Source organism: Mesoplodon bidens (genome assembly GCF_964165515.1).
Source record: "Mesoplodon bidens genome assembly, chromosome: Y".
NCBI lineage: Eukaryota > Metazoa > Chordata > Mammalia > Artiodactyla > Ziphiidae > Mesoplodon > Mesoplodon bidens.
Window position 1 is genome coordinate 49,381,388 of NC_138180.1, and position 21,208 is coordinate 49,402,595.

A 21,208-nucleotide genomic window follows, 5' to 3' on the forward strand; every position below is an offset into this window, starting at 1 on the left:
TGTGACAACCCATCCTGTTTGAGCTCCTGAAAAGCATTTCCCCCGCCGCTGACCGTCAGAGTCAATCTGTGGCTGCCTCAACCTGCACTGGGTACCTCGGCAAAGGCGGAGGGTTCCCCTTGAGATAGAGAAACAGAAAAGGCAGGTGCCCTGCCTGGGCTCTGGCTGATTTAACGGCACAGATGTGACTGCGTTTGTCATGAGATGAGATCCCTGCCGGCCCCGTCCAGAAGCTGGGGAATTTCTCACGCAAAGGTACCAACGGTCCTGCCATGGCTTAAAGACCAACCAGGCAAGGCAGCTGAAAGGGAGCGTCTGCTGCTGGAGTTCAGAGGAGCAGAAAAATACAAATTCAGCCCCAGTTGCAAGAGCAAGAGCAGAAGGCTTCAGAATGAGACAGCAATGGCAAAAAGCAACAAAAACAACTCACACCCCTCACATGGCATCAAACTGTTAGCCTGGAGCTGCCCGTTTTATACAGATTGCTACCTACTTCTAACAACCAACGTCGCAGGCTGTTACTGTGCCCATTTTACAGATGAGCAAAGTGAGGCTGAGCGGTGACATTATCTGCTGGAGGACATGTAGCCAGTGAATGATGGGGCGGGGGTCACAGCCCAGCTCTGTGGGACGCCAAATCCATTCCGAGACAAAGGTGAGGAGAACTGTCCAGCTAAGAGTGGGCTGTAGGGACCACCTAGGAAGGGGGCCGGGGCCACGTGTGCAGGCAGGGAGGATTCTATTTCCTTTTATACACGGTGGCGTTATTTGAATATTCATGACACACTGGGTAAGTTGAAAATTATTTTTGACTGTGATAAAATCCACATAACGAAATTTACCGTCTTAACCATTTTTAAGGGTACATTTCAGGGGCGTTAAGTACATTCATCTTGTTGAAAACGATCGCCCCCTCCCCATCTCTAGAACTCTTCATCTTGCAAAACGGAAATTCTGTCCCTGTTAAACAGCCCCTCATTGTCTTCTCCCCCAGCCCCTGGCACCCAGCATTCTCCTTTCTGTCTCTAGGAATCTGATGACTGTGGGTGCCTCTCACCAGTGGAATCACAGAGTATTTGTCCTTCTGCATCTGACTTATGTCACTGACCACAATGTCAAGGTTCATCTGTGTCGTAGTGTGTGTCACGATGTCCTCGCTTTTTAAGGCTGAATCATTCTGTTGCATGGATAGAGCACATTTTGTTTATCCATTTGTCTGTGGATGGTAATTAGTTTTAAAAGACCAAATATAGAAAATGAGACACCAAATCATTAACCACTATTAACTCTCGCCCTGGTCTTCTGACCACTGTTAGAAAGTTCCCTTTTTTGGCTGTTTGCAGGGTTAAAATTTGTGAACACCTAGAGATTTTGAAATTATATAATACACCTGTTCATAACATGTTTGATCACTCTGAGCTGTATAGTGCTATCTTTGCCCTGATTAGAAGATTCTTCATTTATGAACAACTCAAAGGAACACTCTTCTTCATCGTATAATAACTTCTCACTGAATTCTGAAATAACTGAAAAACAAAAATGCACTTTTGGTACACTAAATACATATATGCACATACTATATATACTATATACCATATACATACCTATATAGGATGACAAATACATACTATATACATATATATAGTGACCAGTAGTATGCCAAAATACGTATCTCAGTTCATAAATAGGTTACACACATACACATACACATCACCTTGTATTCATACATTGAAACGTCTATGACTATAAATGTTTGATAAAAGTTAACACTTTAGTGTTTTGCCAAATTTACAAAAGAAATTTTAGTTGCTGCTGATGCCTTATTTTCAGTCTAAGTAGCTGAATATCTCGTAGCCAGATGTCTACAACTAAAGGTTCGCTTCTAAGACAAAGGAAGATTAGCAATTCAAATACTCTGCATGTAATAATTCGTAATTTTCGTGAGCAAATATTGAATCATGTTCTCATGCTACCTGGAAGATATATGACATCATGGAGCTTTGATAAAATGTCATTTAAATTTTTTTTTTATTGGAGTATAGTTGATTTACAATGTTGTGTTAGTTTCAGGTATACAGCACAGTAAAATGTCACTTTGTTAATGAATGGATTGCCTTTTAAGATAAGAGGTTGTCTTAACCCTCAACTGTTTTTTTCTCCAAAGCAAAAGAAAAATGCATTTTGAGATGGAGCTGTGCTAAATCTAGCACATTCACAAATGTGAACAACCAACACAGAGAATCCCTGCTAGAGCTTAATTCCCTTGCACTTTCTTACACTTTGGAAGGCTAAGCGTTTTTAAAACAGTGTTCTCTATGCGGTTTCAAAGTTCTGTAATTAAGAGATGCCTCCTGGGACTTCCCCGGTGGTCTCCAGTGGTTAGGACTCTGCGCTTCCACTGCCGTGGGCCCAGGTTCAATCCCTGGCTGGGGAACTAAGATCCCACATGAAAGCCCACCCACCACCTCCCAAACCAAAATCAAATAGGTACACTGAAAAAAAAAAAAGAGAGAGAGAGAGGGAGAGAGAGGCCTCCCATAGATAAAGCCAGATGGAATTAATTGTAACAGCGTTTGTTATGACCATGCACGCCCCTCCTGTACACTTCCACTTGGAATGCATCTGAGTGAGTTCGTAAACAGGATTCTCCCCTTGCTGCTCCTGTTCAAACTACTCCAGCGAGATCCCGAAGGCCCAGGATCTGTGGCACGTCTGTGCACAGGGTGCTTATTGTAAGACAGCTGTGTGGGACGAAGCCATTTCTCTCTTGCTCTGCCTAATAATCTGCTCAATCTCCAATCCTAAGGGCTGTGCCATTATCCACCACGTTATCAGGGCTCACCTCAGGTTTTCATTCATTTACACTGGCTGAATTCTACAAAGAAAACTGTGTAACAGGAGTGGTCCTCAAAATTCTGGGGAGTGTCAAGATCCTAAAACCTTCCTCCCTGGTATGTGGAGAGTCACCCTAGGTGGAGAGTTCTCGGTCCCGGAGAATAGTGAGCAGGTAGATCATGACACTGGGGTATGGAAGGAAGGGTGAGAAAGCCAGGTTTGGATGACCTCTCTAACGCTAAGCGTGATTTAGAGAAGGATTCTGTAAGAAATACATATATAGAAACAGCTAAGATCAGGAGGTCTGCATGCTCCCCAAATTCATATGTGGAAATGCTAACTCCCAATGAGATGCTATTTGGAGGTGGAGCCTTTGGGAGGTGATGAGGTCATGATGAGGGTGGTGCCCCCATGAATGGGCTTAGTGTCCTTATCCAAGAGGCCCCCGAGAGCTCCCTCACCCCTTCCTCCAAGTGAGGAAGTGATGGCAGGCCGTCTGGCTTATGCAGAGTCCAGTCCCTCCTGCTAGAGTTCTTTGGGGTTCAGGGCTGGAGCCAACAGTGTTGCTGTGTCTACAGAGGTCCTGTCTGCACACAGAGTTTTCTCAGGGCCCTCACGGGGAGGAACAGAGCCTGCGTGAAGACAGATTTGGGATATGTGCATATTCCTGCGTCGCCTGGCCAAAACACAGTACCCCGATCTCACCTGAATTTCTCTTTTTTCAAATTTTAATTTTAGTGGAAGTATAGTTGATTTACAAAGTTGTGTGAGTTTCAGGTGTACGGCAAAGTGATTCAGTGATACATATACGAATATTCATTCTTTTTTAGATTCTTTTCTCATATAGGTTATCGCAGAGTACTGAGTAGACTTCCCTGTGCTAGACACACACAGGGATATATTGCTGGTTATATATCTTATCTATAGTAGTGTGCGTGTGTGTGTTCATCCCAAGCTCCTGATCTATCCCTCCCCCCATCAGCAGCAACATGGATGGACCTAGAGATGATCATACTAAGTGAAGTCAGACAGTGAAAGACAAATACCATAGGATATCACTTGTATGTGGAATCTAATTTTAAAAAAAGATATAAATGGACTTATTCACCCAAATTTCTAACACAGTATGAAGGAATGGGCCTACATTATAGGCAATCGGATAGAATGAAACTGCATGAGGAAAAAGAACAGAATACAAAGTAGAAAGTGTGCAGCAGAAGAGAAAGTGAGGGCTTTGGGAAAGACATGAACTGCTTCTTTACATCCTGATATTGTCACCTGTGCTGTAAACATCAGAATGCCTCTGAGGTTGTTCCCCTTGCGATACTAAAGCTTTCGTGACGGGGGTGAGAATTGCTCTGGAGGGCCATGACTTGAGACGAGAAAGAAGAGCATTATTTTAGCTACCAGGATCTGGGCCAAGCTTGACCAATCTAACAACCAGATTAGGGCACAAGACAAAGATGGCTCAAAACAAGTAGGACATCCCCACTAACGGGATGGTCAGCTGTTACTCCGAAGCTCACGCTTCAGCAAGCTAGTTAACCCTCTGCCTTGAAGGAATTTCATAGAAATGATGATCAGCCTGGCCATCTTCCCAGGGAGGATGGGGTGCTCCCTCCCCAGCACTCACAGAATCACTGATGTTCTTATAGAGATTATAAATAAGTGCACAGGGCACTTACTATAAGCAGAATGCAAAGGGATTTTTCTAAAAAATTGCTTTGGTAGTTAAGATGGTGCACAGCTGAAATGCATGGCCTCATCATCATCAGAGCATTCTCCCAGGTATGAAATCCAGCCAGAGGAAGATGCAGGGTTAAATTTGTCCAAAGTGAGGGTATGACCACGTCCTTGGTTGTGAGTCTGCAGGGAACTCGCCCCAAGGCCTCAGGGAACTGTGAGCTGGCCTGACATGTACAATGAGACAATGGGACTCTCCAGCAAAGAGCCCTGTGTGCTTGGGTGTCGGCAGGGCTTACACCCTGGTCCCCTGACCAGCGCCAGATTCTGCCCTCCATCCTTCCCCCCAAGGAGTCAGCCTTCCCAGGGCTGGGGTCTGGGGAAGCAGGCACAGCCCCCTCATTCCCCATTAGAGTGGCACCCTGCTCCCCTGTTCTATCTACCTCATTGGTCCAGGCGAAAGTGAAAGCAAATTGGAATGGGGATCTTCCCAGCCTCTTCCTCTTGGAAGAAAGAGTTCAGAAACAAACCAAGGCAGAGGACGATGCAAACTCCAACAGAGCTAAGCATGTGTCGCTTTGCTTTCTCTGAAACCATCCTCCGTGTCTCAAGATGGTTAAAAGAAGTCCAATAAATGTCTTTGGTTAAGCAGAACGCATGTATACAATTTAGGGAATTCCCTAGCAACCCAGTGGTTAAGACTCCATGCTTCCACTGCAGGGGGCGCAGGTTCAATCCCTGGTCGGGGAACTAAGATCCTGCATGACGTGTGGCACAGCCAATAAATAAATAAATAAAAATAAAAAAGGTTTAGTAGTACAGGAATAGGGCACCATCCCTCCCACGGTGCTCATGTAGCCTGCAGATGGTGCCTGGTGCTCAGGGATCACCCCACGCACCCCTCTGTTTATTTCCCCATGACCTTCCCATTCACGCCAGTTTCCCCAGCTCCAGACCTCTGGGCTCTGGGTCTGAATTTGGTTCCCGGGATCTGCACTGTCTGGCTGTTTGCCATCGGACCCCAAATACCTTTCGACGACACCCCAGAATGCAAATGCTGACAGTGAGCCTCTGTACAGTTAGGAGACAGGTACATAGTTGAAAATGTTAAAAGTAACAGAAGTTATAGGATGTGAAAAAAGCACTGCGTTCACTGCCAGTTAAGAGGTAGAAAGCCAAAGGGACCCCCAACGCTCACGTTGACAAGATAAAGCACAAAGCCTCATAGTCATAATCAGGTACTTAATCGTGGAGAAATTCACATACCATCAAATTCACTACACAGACCAGTGAAAAGTGTACGGCTCAGGCATTCGGTACCTTCACAATGTAATGCAACCATCACCTGTGTCTAGTTCCAGAATGCTTTCATCACCTAAAAGAAAACCCTGCACCCATCTACTACCCACGCGCCATTTTCTCGTCCCACCTGCCCTTGGCAACCACCAACTTGCTTTCTCTACGGATTTGCATATTCTGGATATTTTCTATAGACGGAATCCTACAGTATGTGGCCTTTTGTGTTGGGCTTTTTTCACTGAGCATCAGTTTTCAAGGCTCATCCACATTGTAGCCTGTGTCAGTGGTTCATCCCTTTTCACGGCTGAGTACTATTCTACTGCACAGGGCCATGCCGCGTTTCTTTATCCATCTGTCAATGGACATTTGTGTTGCTTTCACTTTAGGGATATTTTAACTAAGTGCTGCAGCGAACACTGATACAGAGCTTTTTGTTTGAACACCTGTTTTCAGTTCTTCTGGGCAGACACCTAGGAGTGGAGTGGATTTGGAAATTCTATGTTTAACTAACTGAGGAAGCGTCAGACTATTTTCCACAGCGGCTGCAGCGTTTCACCTTCTCACCAGCAATAGGACACTCTCCATTAAAATCATCATTTTTAAAACCCACGGGCAGTCACACCTGTCCCTGCTCCCTGGCCAGGATGGGAACATGGGTCCAGCAAATCCAGGGCAGGAGAGCGAACAAGGAGCTTTCCTCAAAGACCCAATAAGCCAGCAACCAGGCTGTAAAGCAGAGTGAAACCCTGTGACCCTCACCAGGGCTCAGATCCCAAGCTCTGTTAAAGAGGAAGTGTGGACCCCACAGCAAAGACCGTGAAGCCAGAGGGAACTCAACCTAATTAAAGCTACGACAAGTAACATCTAACCTGACAGAGTGGCTCACGCCAGAGGCCGGGTAGACAAGGGGGTGTGATGTTTTCCAGGGGTAAAACATCAACATGCAATTCAGTGTTCGCTATTCTTTTACACTCCATGTCCATCATTAAAGATATGTATGTATAAACACACATATATATGTAGAAATGTATAAACTATGCATACACATAGCTATACATACATTAGATGTAAAGTAGCATATGATGTGCAGTTGTTAAAATGATCAGACGTACAGAAAGACAAATATCATATGATATCACTCATATGTGAAATCTAAACTATGACACAAATAAGCCTATCAGAAACAGAAACAGGCTCACAGACATAGAGAACAGACTTGGGGTTGCCAAGGTGGGGGGATGGAGTGGGAGTTTGGGGTTAGCAGATGAAAACTAGTATGTATAGAATGGATAAACAACAAGGTCCTACTGTAGAGCACAGGGAAGTATATTCCATATCCTGTAATAAACCATAATGGAACTGAAAAAAATGATCAGGCATAGCCCCTGAAACATCCATAATAATAATAAATATGTCAAAGGATCCATAAAAGAATTTAAGCACGTTCATTGTCTTCCACTGGTAGTACCTTTTGGATAAATGGTATCTATAGGCTTTGTCAATCAATTAATAGGATTACTAGGCAGTAATTCAAACTGCCTTCAGCTGTAAAGCAGTTTTGACATAAATATATAAGTAGATCCAGTCTTCGGGATACAAAGTTCACAAAGAACTCCTCGGGCTGAACGGAAGATGTGCGTGCAGGAAAAGGTTATCTTCAGGTCCTCTGTTTAGGGGAGCATTCTTTGTCTTGAGGGGAAACAGTGAAAATCTAGATAATACAGGACCCTTCATGATGATAACAGTCTCTGGGTTAAAGGTTAGTTTGAAAATAACTCTGGGTATCACAGCTGAAGGCATCTTTCCCCACATACAGCTTTGTTCTTTGTGCTCCATTCCACTGGGGTGTCCTCACTGAAAAGCATCTTGTACAAAGCAGACACACTATCGGCAACGATCCTCAGACATGGAACCTGCATCAGATAGCTGTAGCAATAATAAACCCAGAAGATCCATGGTCAAGCAGCAACATGATGATACTTAACAGAATATAATTCTACATAATTAAATAGCTAATAACAGCAGCTCCTTATTTATTAAAACGGTGCTCAGCATCATCATAGAGTAGCTGTATGCATTAGGTAAATATCCAGAGACATGCACATACTAACTAGAGGGGCATGCAGGGTGATGATCTCATTCATAAACAACCAGAGAATTTTTAAGTAAAAAAATGAAGATATGATGATTTAGCAATACCACTCCTGGGCATAGACCCAGAGAAAAACTGTAATTTGAAAAGATACATGCAGCCCAGTGTTCACCACAGCACTATTTACAATAATCAATACACGGAAGCAACCTAAATGTCCATTGACAGTGGAATGGATAAAGAAGATATGATACGTATATATACAATGGAATACTGCTCAGCCATAAAAAAGAATAAAATAATTCCATTTGCAGCATCACGGATGGACCTAGAGCTTATCATACTAAGTGAAGTTAAGTCAGAGAAAGACAAACATCATGTGACATCACTTGTATGTGGAATCTAAAAAATGATGCACATGAACTTATTTTCAAAACCGAAACAGACTCACAGACATAGAAAACAAACTTATGGTTACCACAGGGGAAAAGGGGGGGAGGGATGAATTAGGAGTCTGGGATGAACATATACACACGACTATACGTAAAATAGCTAAACAACAAGGACCTACTGTATAGCACAGGGAGCTATACTCAATATTTTGTAATAACCTAGAAGGGAAAAGAATCTGCAAAAAGAACAGATACATATACATATAACTGAGTCACTTTGCTATACACCTGAAAATCACACAACATTGTAAATCAACGATCCTCCAATTTAAAAAAAAGGAAGATATGATAAACTTGAGACTGGTTACCTCAAGATGTATCTGCCGCGAGATTCTTTTACTTTTTTTTTTTTGCGCGGTACGCAGGCCTCTTACTGTTGTGGTCCCTCCTGTTGCGGAGCACAGGCTCCGGACACGCAGGCTCAGCGGCCATGGCTCACGGGCCCAGCCGCTCCATGGCATGTGGGACCTTCCCGGACCAGGGCACGAACCCGTGTCCCCTGCATCGGCAGGCGGACTCTCAACCACTGCACCACCAGGGAAGCCTGCCACTAGATTCTTGAAAGAGTATTTCTATAGGTGGTTTGTGTGCACTGTGGAGGGCACATGGTCATCCCTGGCACCATCATGAACTCACTAGGAACAAAGCACACCGCTCATCCTTTACGATCAAGCCACCAGATTTCCAACTCCTGATAATATCAGCCACAGAATGAACCGTAATTCTAGCCCAGGATCTGAAAAATCTCACGTGACAGTACCTATGAGTTGTAGCTGGATAAACAGATGGTCCAAAGGAGTGCTGATTTGCCAAAGAGTTGTAGAAAATGCGAAAGGTTTTTGAGAATGTGCTCTACAACTTTGCTCTATTCAATAATTTACACCAATGACGTGTATGGATGAACTACAAGAATATTTATCCAGCACGTGGGGGCGAGTTTGTGCTGTGGAAGAGAATAAAGTCTCAGAAAGACCTTGGTAAATGGAACACATGATGAAGATCAGCAAAATTAAACTCAGTGTCAAGACCCATAATCCACTTATTTAAGAAGCATAATCATTGGTACCAGGACGCTGACATTAAGATGTGGCGTGGGGGGCTTCCCTGGTGGCGCAGTGGTTGAGAGTCCGCCTGCCGATGCAGGGGACACGAGTTCGTGCCCTGGTCCAGGAAGGTCCCACATGCCGCGGAGCGGCTGGGCCCGTGAGCCATGGCCGCTGAGCCTGCGTGTCCGGAGCCTGTGCTCCACAACGGGAGAGGCCACAACAGTGAGAGGCCTGTGTACCGCAAAAAAAAAAAAAGATGTGGCATGATTGCAGCTCCTGCGAAGGAGATTTTAATGGATGAGAAATTAAGCATTAGGCAGGTGAGCCATGGAGTGACTTAAAGTCACAAAGGCTAAAGTTCATGCTGCTTGGTACCCGTTAATATGGAGATGTTTTGGTGAGCAGGAAGAGAATTTACACTGGACTCTTCACACATTGTACCACAGTGGGAGTAATATTTTTCAGTTCAGATGGCTGCTATTTAATAAGTACAGGGGACAACCTGGCTATGAGGTGAGACCAAACAGGATGCCCAGGGGCTCAAAGACCATTTTGCGTATGTGATCTCTCAAGAATCGGGAACATTCCACCCAGGGCGCGAAAGGCACTTGCCTTTCAATTTGTTTGAGTGGCTTGTCTGCAAAAGAGAGAAGGAATTTAGTGGCTGTCTCAGAGGCCAGAGCTAGGACTTTGTCCAAAATAAGGACCATGACCTTATAACAGCTGCCAGACCATAAGATGATCAGCCTGTCAGATAGCATCTATCGGAGATAGACAAAACCCCATCTGTTGGGGATACTGCAGAGGGATTACTTCACCAAGAAGCCGGGAGTTTGAACAAAGTGACTAGTATAATCCTTCCCAGCCTGGAGACTCTATCAGTCCATAAGCAAACTCAACATCTAAAGATATACTGAAGCAGAAAGAAAAAAATAAAAGCGTACGCCATAGGAAAGAAACCCAACCAGACCAGTGTTCTCCAAGGCACCTATTCACAGGACGTCTCTTTCTTTGCCTACTAGATGGTGGATGGGGTCTCCTGATGAAATAAACTTGATAGGAAGATGATAATGAACAAATAATTTGGCAACATAATTTAATTACGGGTCATCTGAATGTTTTGAAAAGGCCATAAAAGCAGTTTGCATCTTACTAATTAGTCCCATTTATAACCCTTGCTCAACCTGCCCTTGCAAAGCCTCATGGAAAATCATTATAATCAATGGAAATTACCCAGCAACAACAGTTTATAAAAACAAGTACATGGAAATGTGTGTTAAGAGAATATCCAACAGAAGCGGGTCGCTCCCATGAACTTCCCAACTCGGTTTGTTTCAAGGTTAAAACAACAGGCATTCTCACGATCTTCAAGGCACCATCTCCAGGTCAGGGATGTGAGCAGAGGTCCAGGAGATGGAAACTCCATTCATTTACCCTCCGTCTGTAACAGGGAGGAACAAATCTAACTCCAGGTTGGATCTGTTTCTTTTATTTTCATCTCTGTAATTCTACTGCTTTTGCTACAAGTTCATCACTAAAAGGATGTTGCCTATACCTTAAGTTATAGCCAGTGGCCCACCTCTGGGCCCCCTGCCTTCCAGGTCATGAGTATCAAGCTAAAATACCTTTGTTCAGCTCACAGGAAACATCCCGACCAGGCCCACCTGTCAATGGCTGCAGGAAGGAAGAAATGAACACACCCCCTTTGCAGTCTGGCCAGAACCAGGAGATTTTAGCAACAACTTATACCCTTTCTTACTTGACCTCCTCAATACCCCCTCTTTGTTCTATAAAAGAAACCAGCACCCAAACCCGAGTGAGATGGTTTTGGGACACGAGTCCACCATCTTCTCGGTCTGCTGGCTTTATGAACACAGTGGCTATTCCTTGTCCCCACAACTTGTCTCTTGATTCACTGGTCTGTTGTGTGGCGAGCAGTAGGACCTTGAACTCGGTAACACGTTTATGGTTTCTGCACCAGCGGGAATTTAGATCCCATATTCGCAGAAGGAGCTTCTCCCTGGAAACAGGGACTCCCAACCAAGTCTTGGCATCCCTTCTCAAGTATCTCTCTTTTTTTTTTTTTTTTTTTTTTTTTGCGGTACGCGGGCCTCTCACAGTTGTGGCCTCTCCCGTTGCGGAGCATAGGCTCCGGACACACAGGCTCAGCGGCCATGGCTCACGGGCCTAGCCGCTCCGTGGCATGTGGGATCTTCCCAGACCGGGGCACGAACTCGTGTCCCCTGCATCGGCAGGTGGACTCTCAACCACTGTACCACCAGGGAAGCCCCATGAATAAAATTTTTAAATATTTTTTTTAAAACTGGAATAAACAATTACTAGAAAAGTTGGAATTACTGCAGTTACTGGAAATAACATCAAAATGTTAATAAAAGATTATTTCTGAATGGTTATTTTGGAAGATGAGAAGACTTCCACCTACTTCCATATTACAAACTCAAACCAGTGATATAATGGATAACTTTAACTTCTGTTTTGTGTACCCATTTATTTCTTAAATACAAACTATACTTTGAAGAATGAAGATCTAGTCAAAATTATCAAATTGTATAAAGCCCATGAGAAAACAGCTCTGGAATTGGTAATTAGGAGGTTGCTGAGTCCCAAGACTGGTGTTTCAGTGAACAAATGGAAGAAATCATTGCAGAGTTTGAGAAAGAACATGCTGTCAGAAAGTGGAAGTACCATCTACAGGTTAGTCACATAGAAGCCCACTGCTAACACACCATCCCCGCGCCTGACTGCCGGCCTCTAAGGCCAACACCTGAACAGCCTCCTGGGCTCACTTCTGAGTTCCTGTGATTGGGATCCTGTCTCCACACCTGACACAAAGGAACTGGACCCCAAGCCCTGAGCTTCCTACACCCATTCTGTGTGTGGCCCTCTTGGTCCTCATCCACAGGCTGGCTACAAGCATCCTATCTTTGGTGATGCAGGATTATAGAGAGGTCCTCTAGACCAGAAGGTCCAAAAGAGCTGAAGTCACCCAACAATCTCCATGACAATCCTTAGAGCTAACATGATGGGGGTTGCGGGGCGGGGTGGGGGCCAGGAGTAGGAAGAAAAAAGCCAAGGGAGGCACACAAAATACTAAGGAGTTGGCCTGGGACAGCGGTGGTGTCTAGTTCCCTCCTGAGGTCATAGATGGATATCATTCTTACACATAGAAAAGAAACAGTAACAAGGTTGTGCACTGATTAGAAACCACTTTAAATGGTACCACTTCCAATAAAAACGAGATACACAGACACTGAGAGAGCAAGCCCTGCATTTAATGCTGATTACAATTATATCGTGCAAACTCACTGCAACACAGTAATTGTCAGCAAGAAAATCGTTAGGTTCAGTACAATGCCTCATCACATAATCCAAAGGGAAGAAGCATGGTTCCTGTGTATGTAAATATGTAAATATTTGGGTGATCTCAGAGGGATTATCTCCAGGGGCATGAATTATCTACTTAAAACAACTAACTCCAGGGACTTCCCTGGCGGTCCAGTGGTTAAGGCTTCGCCTTCCAATGCAGGGGGTGCGGGTTCCATCCCTGGTTGGGGAGCTAAGATTCCACATGTCTTGCGGCCAAAAAACCAAAACGTAAAACAGAAGCAATACTGTAACAAATTCAGTAAAGACTTTAAAAATGGTCCACGTCAAAAAAAATCTTAAAAAAAACACACAAAAAAAACTAACTCCAAGGGCAAGAAGACCCCCAAAATCAAACGTCAGCATTATATAAAAGCCCCTCTATACATGGCAAACTCTCAGTGGATAAAGTCCAAGAGATGCTAGTCTATCTTGAGACATAGTTCTTTCCCAAGTATTTATAACCACGTCCCCATCTCAATTCAAATCTTCCTCTAAGGCCATAGTTTTATGTGCATACCCCTAATATTATCACAGCTTACCCTGCATTTCTTAACTTTTGCCCTGTAAGTAATTCATTATACACTGATGGCTGCTGACTGTCCAAGAATGGGGAGCGAGAGTCAAGAACCCACAGACAACTATGGACGTGATGGATTTGCATGGGGGAGGCCCTGGAAGACGGTGCAGGAAAAGGACATCCAGATGTTTGGATTCAATCCCAGCCTGGATTGCAGACTTGGGAGAGGTGCCTTCCCCCCATGTGGAGCAGGGCAGGGATGCTCCAGCCCTGCGACTGAGAAAAAAAAGAGAGAAAGGGAGTGCCATGTGGGTCCAGGAGCCGTCCAGCCTTCTCCCTGAACCCCACCAGGAGAGATCTTGATGGATGGCCACTGGGAATCTCAGCAAATGATGATGGGGACCCCAAGAGCATGCCACAGACATACTCACACTATGGGATTCAAGAAACAGTGGCTGCAAAGAGAAAGAAAGTCGTTTGCACGGAGGACAGCTTTCTCCAAGGAGACAAGGTCCACAAACCCAAGCCAGAGAAATTAGGCAGAATTTTAAGAACACCAGCAATATTCTTGCCCCACTGTTATACACACCCTGTATAATCCCCTCTCCTTGAGGGGGGTGGGGGCGGGACCTGTGAATAGGATGGGTGTCATTCCTGTAATCAGGGCACTGATCGGTTGACTCAGACAGATTGATCTCAGAGAGATTACCTTGGGTGGGCCTGACCTAATCAGGTGAGCCCTTAAAAGGTGCAGAGCCCAGAAGTCTCTCCGAAGTCACGAGAGGTGTGCCCAGCTGGTATCAAAGGAGAAGCAAATAGCTGTGATGAGAACCGCCTGCAGGGCCCATGTACCCAGGAACGGTGGGTGACCTCTAGGAGCTGAAGGTGGCCCGGGACTGACAGCCAGCAAGGAGACAGGGAACTCAGACCCCAACTGCAAGAAACTGAATGCTTCCAGCACCCACTGAAGTTAGAAAGGCATCCTGAGCCTCAGAAGAGATGGTCAGCCTGGTGACAGGCTAAGCAGAGGGAGCATCTATCCCTGGCCTGGACTCCTGACCCACACAGGCTGGGAGATAATTTACAGAGGTTCCTTAAAGCCACTGTTTGTTGTGAAACAACAGAAAATGAGTACAGTGGGTATAAATCTTAAACCAAATGCTTTCCTATCCAAAGCTAGAGAGATCTCAGGATAGGAGATTTGGTTTACAAATGTATTTCCATATCCCACATATGGAAAAAAATCTGTGGTATTCATCACTATATCAAATTCTTTTCTTTTTTTCGTACCACCTACAAATAGGTTTTAAGCTGCATCTGTACTCTACGTGGTATGGGGCTCAGCACAGCCCATGGCATCTCATAAAGGCCCAGGATACACTGTCTGGATGGAGCAACCTCAGAGCAGATAGAACAACGGGCATCGTGGTGGGCTGAGTCCCGACCCCCCAGAGATGTCCACGTCCTAATCCTCAGAACTTGTGACTATCTTACCTTAAGTGGCAAAACTTAAGTGGCAAAAGGGACTTTGCAGGTGTGATTAAGTTAAGGCCCCTGACATGGGAAGATGGGCCAGGCTTAGCCAGGGGGGCCCAATGTGAGCCCAATGTGAAGACGGGGAGAAACTGGAAGATGCTACTTCTGCTGGCTTTGAAGACAGAGGAAAGCAGCCAGGAGGTTAAGGAATGCAGGCACCTCTAGAAGGTGCAAACGGCAAGGAAACCATTCTGCCCTTCAGTCTCCAGAAGGAACTGGCCCTGCCACCGTCTTGGTTTTAGCCCAGTGAAACCCACTTTGGACTTCTCACTTCCAGAACCCTAAGATAATAAATCTATGTCGTGGTGATTTATTACAAAGTTGGTGGCAATTATTACAGCAGTCACAGAAAGTGAATATAGAAAGGAAGCGAAGAACCTAGGGAAGGGAGACTTCGGGGAGGAAATGAGAAAAGAAAGAAAAAAGTTAGCATCCGATTTAATGGCTGGTTTTCCTGCTGTTCTAGAACTGCAGGAGGCCAGGAGACCATTCGTCTCATGCCCTCCACAACCAACTCAACTCCTAGGACAGTGGGGAACTGAGAAAATATTTGCACACATTGATTTGTGGACAGGGCATGACTCTTAACAGATAGGTGTAACCTTGGACGAGCCGTTAAGTTATCACGTAAATGATTCTTTCTGTTAAGTTACAGAGTAATTCTTCAGTTCTGTGCTACGTTCCTGACCAGTTTATAATCAGGAATGAGTTGACAAAACTACCAGAAAGCGTACATGCAAGTTTCTTTGGACATAATGATGCTTTTTCTATCCAAGGCCCAATTTGGAATATAACATTAAAATACTCTGAACTCTAAATTTTCCTCCATCTACCAATATTCCTGCATGCTGTGGTAAACCTTTAATATTGGGGTTTGGTTATCTCATCATTACGTACAAGACCTTTTTTACTGACATCATTTAGAAACATTACAGTGTTTATAATGAACATTTATGAATTCAACCAATAGGGAAAACTGTAAATTCAGTCCTTCCCCTGCCTGAAAGTGCTCATGAGAGAGATTCTCTTGACTGAATTGTCAGAACATAAGCAATATTCTCTGAACCTCCACTTCCCCATTCTGCCTTAATCTTTAGAGGTTGCACATGTCAGGGAAATACTTGAGGACCCTGCCAACAGAAGTCATATATGCATGCAGAAGTGGTTTGAGAGCAGTGTGCTTATTTTTCCGAATAAAAATGCAACTGCCGAGGAATGCAGGAAAATCAATCAGCAGCTCTTAAAAATGTGTTTCCTTTACATGAAAATGGATTACAGGAAAAGAAGATCAATTTGCTTGCCCACCGCACACAAATGAATTATCTCCTCTGATACCCACTGCATCTGCACGACAGATCAAATAACAAATAAATTCACAGCAATGTGTTTCAGCCTAACTGTGGGTAGCTCTTCAACTTAGAATTTATATTTTATTCAACGGAGGGCCACCCTTGCCTTTTATTTAATGCTTTTTGGATCCTAGAGCTCAATGTTTGTTTGCAATGGAAAAGAAAAGCTTTAATGATTGAGAAATGGGACAAGATCTTGTTATCACAGAGTTAGGATGAAACATTTGAAATAGCCGTCCTTATAGATCAAAAATGATGGGGCTTCCCTGGTGGCGCAGTGGTTGAGAATCTGCCTGTCAATGCAGGGGACACGGGTTCGAGCCCTGGTCTGGGAGGATCCCACATGCCACGGAGCAACTGGGCCCGTGAGCCACAACTACTGAGTCTTCGTGTCTGGAGCCTGTGCTCCGCAACGGGAGAGGCCACGACAGTGAGAGGCCCGCGTACCGCAAAAAAAAAAAAAAAAAAAAAAGAGGATAGTGGTAGCTGAGCAGTCAAAATCACACTCGACTTGCAACATAATGCACCTGGATGAAAGCTACAAAGCTACCTCTGAAATCCTGACACCTACCCCTCATTACTGTGCTCACCTGGAGGACCACAGAGTTCCCAAGACTCTATGTTATGGGAAAAATGGTCCAAAATCTGGTATTTCTTATCTGTGCAATCTGGGCACCAGACATGTCCAAGACCAGCAGCATTGCCTGCAGCAACATGCAACAAAGACTCTGCGCTGGAGAAGAATCCAGAGTGGAAAACAAGGCGGGGGCCACAAAGTAATTCAAAGGAACTATGTGATTATGAACCATGATCTGAGAATGGAGAAGGGTATCTAAGCAACTGGCTAAGAAGGAGAGGTATGGTAAGGCGGAGGGCGTCATCAACATCCTAATGAAAAAACGTCAAGCGATGAACGAGGAAACCATGATAAATTCATATCTACATGAAAAATGTCCGGCCTCCTTAGGGATCAAGAATTAAAAGGAAAACAGAGAGGGCTTCCCTGGTGGCGCAGTGTTTGAGAGTCCACCTGCCGATGCAGGGGACACGGGTTCGTGCCCCAGTCCGGGAAGATCCCACATGCCGCGGAGTGGCTGGGCCCGTGAGCCATGGCCGCTGAGCCTCCGCATCCGGAGCCTGTGCTCTGCAACGGGAGAGGCCACAACAGTGAGAGGCCCGTGAACCGCAAAAAAAAAAAAAAAGAAAAAAAAAAGAAAACAGAGGGAAAATGCTATTTGTAATCTATCAATGTGGCAAATACAATGACAGGATGAGTCTGAATCTCAGAAAACGGGGACTCCTGCTCGTGGGTTATGTTATTGAACATATGCTCCCTGGACGCTTGGGAGCGTATGTGAGGATGAATATAGTCTCAACAGTTTTACACTCTCTGAATTGGTGTTTGCGTTTCTAGGAATTTCGTTTTCTGTGAAAATATCAAGAGACCCACACAACACTCGTGTCCCTTATCAATATATTGCTACCAACCTTAGTTAGAAATTTGTGAAGCCAGGAGAGTTGGGGAAAGGTTCAATAAATTATGTAATAGGATATTATGCAGCCCTTAAAATTCTTGATTTTCGAAGACTATTATTTTTTCATGAAGAAAAACTTCAGGGTATAAGTTTAGGGTGGGAAAGGCAAAATCTGACAGGAACTAAAGGCAGCAAGATCGCAAATAAAAGAAGTTCATATTTATATATGGATATGTATGTTTTCTGTGTCTGTGTGCATAGACGTGTATACACAAAACTGAAAAGAAAGATGATAGTTCTAGGGGAGCAGGACTACCAGTATTTACACGATGCTTTATACCTTCTTGTATCTATGTATCGAATGTTCTACTTATCTTTGTAATCAGGAAAGAAAAAGAGCCTGCAAAGTACAATTTAATCATACTGTCTTTCTGACGCTGGAGACATTGTCAGAGTAAATGCCCCAAACTCCTCAAATACAATAATTTGTACAAATGGGAATAAAAAAGAAAATGACCCTGGGCTCCCAGTTGGCCTGCAAGACCCTAATTGAGAAAAATTCAATTTGTTAAAGAATGATGATCTGCCAAATACTGTGCGTCTGGCCCTTGTCATAGAATCAAAAAAAAAAAAAAAGATTCCCTTTTTAAGCCCTTACTCCTTTAGCACAAGCGCATAATAAATGGGTAATAAATACTTGTTGCAGAGAATTGAATTAACACAGATTTCTAGTCTCTACAGTTTTCCCCTCGTGAAAGAAAGCTCTGATTATTACAGTGCAGAATTTGAAGATACAACAGCAAACATACCCTAGGTCTAAAACCTTGGGTTTTCCCCACCTTCAGAACCCTCATCAATGGTAAAGCTCGATTTTTTTATCCCAGCCTCTTTTTCGGTAGGTTTAGCTGGAAAAAGGAAAATGATCCCCACGGTGTCTGCTGAAAAGAGAGACATAAAAGGTAGAGCAATTATTTCAAATTGAGACCCCTGTGGATTTGCAAGGAGGAAATAAACACCATGATGGCGGTGGGCATGACTTCAGGGGTCCGTCCTGGCCAGGGACACGGCCAGCCCACAGCCTGAGGAGGGCTCGGATTACCCATCTCAAAGGTTTTGTCTGTTCTTACATTATAGCATTGGCGGATCAATGTCCATGAAACCCACAATGGGACGGAAAGCATCTAAATTAGTGTTCCAAGACAAATGCACCAAATCTCCAGGGCGGTGCCCCAAAGCATTGCGGGACTGCCCCCCAAAATACACACAAATAATAAAATACTACTCATGGGATCCCCCCAATACACACAAGCCACAAAGAGCCAGCCACTCAGGGGGATCCCCCCCCCAGATACACACAAACCACAAAAAGCCAGCCACTCGGGGGACCCCCCCAAATACACACAAACCACAAACAGCCAGCCACTCAGGGGGATCCCCCCAGACACACATAAACCATAAAGAGCCAGCCACTTGGGGGGATCCCACAGATACACACAAAGAACCAGCCAGTCATGGGTAGATCATTATTGAGAAGCATGCAGTGGCAACAGGAGTATGGATATGATAAGAGGACACCTGTCCTTCCCAGAGAACAGCCAGAAAGGAGATAGGATGTCAAGTGAAATTGTTCCTACAGGGAAAGAACCTGATGGCTCTTCTTTGTAGTGATCACAGTGACACATTTAACTCTAACTCTGCAAAAAAAAAAAAAGAAAAAGAAAAAAAGTCTGGGTGTGCGTGAGAGAGAGAGAAAGAGAGAGGCTAAGAAAAAACACAAAGTGGGGTTTGGGTTTTCATGTTGAGAACATTCTTAAAGGAGTATCTTCGCTGTTGACTCATCGTTTCACCACAAACATGCCCCTTGGAGAACATTCTCAACACGGAATCCACAAGGGTGCCGAACCAGAAACGACTACGTATAAACACAGGTCTGTGTGTGTGTGTCTAAGACCACTATACGGTTTTTATGTATGGCTTCATTCAAACTGTAGGCGGCAAAGCAAACTACATGTCAAATGACAGCTTCCACGGTGGGGCGGCTGAGGGGGGGATGAGGGGAAAAGGGGCAAAATGGTTGGAAAATGAGAGTCCAAGGGGGGGCTGTGCTGTGGGCGAGTGTGTGTGATAGGCACCATGATTACTGGGACTTGAGTTCGTGGGGGGTGTGAACCCAGGGAAGCTCCCACTACCAGACTCAGAGCTGGGGAAAGGTGTGAACCACGGCACTAGGCATCCACTTTGTTGTAGGAGGCTCATTCTCATCACTAAAGAAACACCCCAAATGCATCATGTCTCCTCCCTCTGTCCCTCGCCCATCCTTTCCCACTTGACCCAACAAATGCCCAAAGACCACAGAGGAAGCTGGAAATTCACTTGCTTTTAGGATGCAGCCTGGTCCTATCCCACTCCTTCTGCCTCTCGAAATACAACTGTCACGAGAGTAATCACACTAATAAGGTTGGGAAAGCTGCAGCCTTCTTTTTTTACATCACAGACATTGTAAGGTGATTCGAGATTTCAGAGTCTAAGGTTACTGTGTAGAATTTCAAAGTTTCCTGCAAGCCCGATACAAAATTTTCTGAAGGGAATTTCATCTTAGCTACTGAATGCTTTCCAATATTATGAAAGAGTTACAGCAAAAAAAATAGTACTTAAATGATATTTTCAAATTATTGAGAAGGAAACTAGAGAATGGGGACTAAACCAATTCTTCACATTCCTAAGGAAGATGACTTACAATAATATCTGAAATAAACTAAAGACCAGTAGTTTTTTAAAAATCATGGAACGTTACAAAGTTCTCTAACACTTCAAATGTGTGGTTTCTGAATAGGAAACCAAAATTACTTTTAGTTATCAGTATGATGTTCAGTATTATTAAATGTGCTTAACAAACATCTTCTGGATTTGTACGATAATGTCTCCAAAAGTGAGGACGTTATTAGGCAATTTCCTATTTCTAGCAAATAGAATTGTCCTTGAAAGATAAATTTATTCTGGAGTCGATGTTTTTTGGCTGACACTTATTTTAAAAAGCAAAACCTGCAAGTAACTAAGTAAGGAAATGACATCTACTCATTACTGTAAATGTACATTAGCTATGCATTTGATCAACCCCTCCCTGAATATTAGACTGTAGCAATAAATAAACTTGAAACATAACTAGAAGCAACTAGCTCCACATTCATCTGGTATGAAATGTTACACAATTCAAAGCAACTCAGCAAACCCCCTCAGGCTCTGGAAGCAAACTGCAAAAAAACAATCAACTAGAGACTAATGTACAGTTAATAAAACTTTCAAATTCAAGGAAAGAACCTAGGTTTCAAGTCAAGAAAGGAGGGGATTAGGAAAACATAATATAAATTGGTAACTTTCCATTAGGTCTTCAAATCCAGAGTTGATTTTAATACAAAGAGAGAAATAAAGTAGTATAGGTTAAAGCAATATAGAGATATTCTTAAGGCAGTACAGAGATACAACGTAGTACAATGGTGTAGGTTAAGTAGTAGTATACCAACCACTCATCAGCAATTG

At 44.0% G+C, this 21,208-nt stretch overlaps 1 protein-coding gene across 10 annotated transcripts in view; it reads right to left on the bottom strand.

Moving 5' to 3' along the window:
* Positions 1-21,208, bottom strand: part of LOC308609617 (steryl-sulfatase-like) — a 169,530-nt gene that overhangs the window by 95,699 nt on the left and 52,623 nt on the right. The window contains exon 4 of one of the 10 annotated variants that reach the window (XM_081223352.1): positions 20,045-20,100. The exons of the other annotated variants lie outside the window; for them this stretch is intronic. The gene's annotated coding sequence lies outside the window, so the exon portion shown is untranslated. The remainder of the gene's footprint in view (positions 1-20,044; positions 20,101-21,208) is intronic. 10 annotated transcript variants of the gene reach the window in all.